The sequence below is a fragment of the Octodon degus genome, unplaced genomic scaffold (assembly GCF_000260255.1).
Source record: "Octodon degus isolate 3935 unplaced genomic scaffold, OctDeg1.0 scaffold00048, whole genome shotgun sequence".
In the NCBI taxonomy this organism is placed as follows: domain Eukaryota; kingdom Metazoa; phylum Chordata; class Mammalia; order Rodentia; family Octodontidae; genus Octodon; species Octodon degus.
The window spans coordinates 5260826-5264221 of record NW_004524624.1 but is presented as its reverse complement, the minus strand read 5'-3'; the positions used below and the strand labels follow the sequence as shown (position 1 = coordinate 5264221).

The window sequence follows — 3396 nt, the reverse complement described above, 5'->3', positions numbered from 1 at the left end:
GGGAGCTGGTGAGGACGCCCGCTCCCCACTCCGCGGCCCCCTCGGGGACAGAAGCGGCTGCAGCGTCCCCCGGCTGCGGCCTCCACCGCCCACCGCCCAGCGGCCGTGCCGCTTTGCCACGCGGACCCCAGCCTCCCTTGATTGTCTTTTTGAGATAAGAGTTTCTTATGCAGTTCAGGCTGACCTTGAACTCACTTGGTAGGCCACTCTAGCCTCAAGATCAGTGGTCCTCTTGCCTGAGCCTCCTAAATGCTGGGATTACAGGTATGCTCCCCTGTGCCCAGCTTCCTATGTATTTATTACTAATTCAGACTAAAACAGTGTTAGTATATATTTTCCAGGTGATAAAACATCTGATAATTTGTCATTTTTTATCTTGAGAAAGTCTTACACCAGAGCCTTGCTGGGTCTGGTAAACAATTGTCACTTTGAGAATTTTCTTCAAATTTCTCTTACATAAAATTTTTAGCTGGGTGTGGTGCTGCACACTTAGAATCCCAACACTCAAAAAGCTGAGGCAGAAGATCCCTGTGAGTTTGAGTCCGGCTTGGACTAAATAAGAGTTCAAGGCCAGTGTGAATTATACAGCAAGAAGCTGTTTCAAAACAAAACAAAGCAAAACATAGAAAAACCCCAACCACTTTTCTTTGATTTTTGCCTTGTTCATTTTGACTATAGAGCAAATCTTTTAAGACTTTCCTCAGAAATTAAGTATTTGAAATCTTGTATTATTTGAATATGTCTTATTTTTTAAATATATATTTGATAGTTTGGCTGATACTAAGTTGGAAATTATTTTTGCTTGGAATTTTGCTCAGTGGCACAGTGCTTGCCTAGCAAGTGCGAGGTCATGAGTTTGATTCCTAGTACGGAAAAAAAAAAAAAAGAAACACCCAATAAATTTGAAAGCTTTGCTCTATTTCCTATCTTCCAGAGTTGTCTGAGCTTGTTCTGTTCTGATTTAGATAGTCTTGCTATGTGGTTCTGGTCAGTCTTGGTAGAATGTGCTATGTAGACAGGCTGGCCTCCAGCGTGTGTTCTTCTGTCTCAGCTTCCCAAGTAGTATACTGGGATTGCAGGGTATGCCACCATTCCTCTCTTGGGTGATTCCTGATATTTTGTGTGTGACTTTTGTTCCTCTGTTGCTCTGAAAGCTTATAAACTTTCTGCTTGTCCTTAGTGTTTAGAAGGCTATCTCTTCATGTGCATTTGTTTTCATTCATTGTACTAGGTACCTGGTGAATCCTTTTGATCTATACACATTTAGTTTCCTTTAGTCTGGGACACTTACTGGAGTGATTTCATTACTTTATTTTCTCTTTGTAAAACTTATTCAGGTGTTGATATTCTTGTATTGAATTTGTAATTTTTCATCTTTGGTGTATCTTTGCTTCAGAAGAGTTTTATCTATTTTGTCTTCGGAAGAGTGAGGTTTGTCTTCAAGCCTTTTTCTTCTTGGGTGGGTGAAACCAAGAGAAGTTTTTAAAAGTGTTCTGATTTAGGGAATAGTAAGAATTTGGCTTTCACTATTCTGTTACAAACTGGGGAAATGGCTGAGCTTTAGAACATTCTGTCGTGTATGGTGATACTTGTACACTGTGATTGGTGTTGCTTTAGTTTTCCGGAAGTTGTGGAGGGCAGGACAGTGATACAGTGGTTTGGAGTAGTGGAAAAAATTTAGATAAGTGAACTATTTGTCAGCTTTCAGCTATCCATACTTTATAATCCTGAACTCTATGGCTACAAGTTTTGCCTGTTTGTAGGTACTTTGAGGCTTGCTGTTGGCAAAACTTTTTCACTGATGACTTAGAATTTGCCATTCTTGGATCTCAGTTGTCATTCTTTTCAGTTTCTAAAATGTAGTACAAGTACCTAATTTATGTATAGCTATTTTCTTCTGTTCTTGCTTCCTTTTAATTTTATGTATAAAATATTTTTAGTGTGCTGTTAGCGTGGATTAGGAAAGAAGTGACTTTATGTTTTGTTTTTGAGACAGGGTCTCACTATGTCATCCAGGCTCACCTCAAACTTGTGATCCTCTTGCCTCAGCCTCTTCAGTGCTGAGATTACAGATGTGTGCACCCACACCCAGTTCTGGGGCCAGCACAGCATGTGCTGCTGGGGATTGAACTCAGTCCTTGAGCTTACCAGGCAGGCGCTTAGAGCACTGAGCTATCTCCCCAACCTCTAAGTTGTTTAATTGTTCAGATGTCCCATTTGTCTTTTAGTTAATGATTTAGAATTGTTTTTAGCAAGTTAAATTTGTGCTTGTATATTTTTGTAGTTGTGATCCTGTGGTACCCATAATCTTTTTTTTTTTTTTTGAGACAGTGTCTTGATATGTAGCCCAGCCTGGCCCTGAATTTACAGCTGCCTTCCTGCCCCCACCCCTGTCCAGTCTTATTTTTATTTGTGTTAGCCACCAATAAGTGAGGTTTTTTTTTCCCCTTCTTGATAGTTCAAGTACATCCAAAGTTGCAGACCTGTGCATTGAATTTATTTATATGAGGATGATTTATCAAATTGACTTTTACTTAATATAGATACATATATGCATTATTAATTTTAATTCCCTTTAATAGGTAGTTTCTATTTTAGGATTTAATTTGTTGGAGAAGTAACAACTTCACTTATTTTCCTCACAAAACCTGTTTTTATTTATTTTTATTTAATTTATTTTTTTATGTATTTAGTACAGAGTCTGCAGGGTCTAACTACACAGATGGGACTCATAGTGATTCTTCCTGTTTTTCAGCCCCCCAAGCGCTGGGATTACAGGTGTGCGCCACTATGCCCAGTCTCTGTTCCCTTCCTGGCCCCTGCGTCTGCCTAAGCACTTGTACTACATTTTAATCTGCTGAGCCATCTGGATGTCCCTACAAAGCCTGTTTTTAAAATGTACTGAGCCTGGACCTGATGATGTGCGCCTGTAGTCCTAGTGCTTAGGAAGCTGAGGGAGGAGGCATCCCTGTGAGTTTGAAGCCAAAGTGAACTACGTAAGAGATTGTATCTCAAAAAAAAAACAAATAAATAAGAAATGGACTGAAATTAGAGAATATTTAACTATCATATTATTAACCTATATTTTTACAGAAAAATACCCCCCCCCCCCAAGAGTCTTGCTTTGAGCTGTTATGGAGCTATCTATACAGTTTAATGCAGCCTAGACTATATGTGATAGTCCTGCTTCCTTTGTGTAATCCTTAGTACTGGTATATAAGGCTTTCCTCTCATTTTTTTTTTTTTTCCCTTGCATTTGAAGGAGTTAAACTTTTCTTCTGCTGGCAGAGAGATGATTGGATTCATGCCAGGCAAGCGCTTATTCTACTGAGCCATCTTCCCAGCCCCTAATACTATTATCTTTGATGTTAAAAAATGCAAAGTGTATTTATTTAT

The 3396-nt window shown here is 39.3% G+C and overlaps 1 protein-coding gene across 10 annotated transcripts in view; it reads left to right on the top strand.

The window, feature by feature from the left end:
- Positions 1 to 3396, top strand: part of Nsd1 (nuclear receptor binding SET domain protein 1) — a 161452-nt gene that overhangs the window by 54689 nt on the left and 103367 nt on the right. The gene's annotated exons all lie outside the window — the stretch shown is intronic.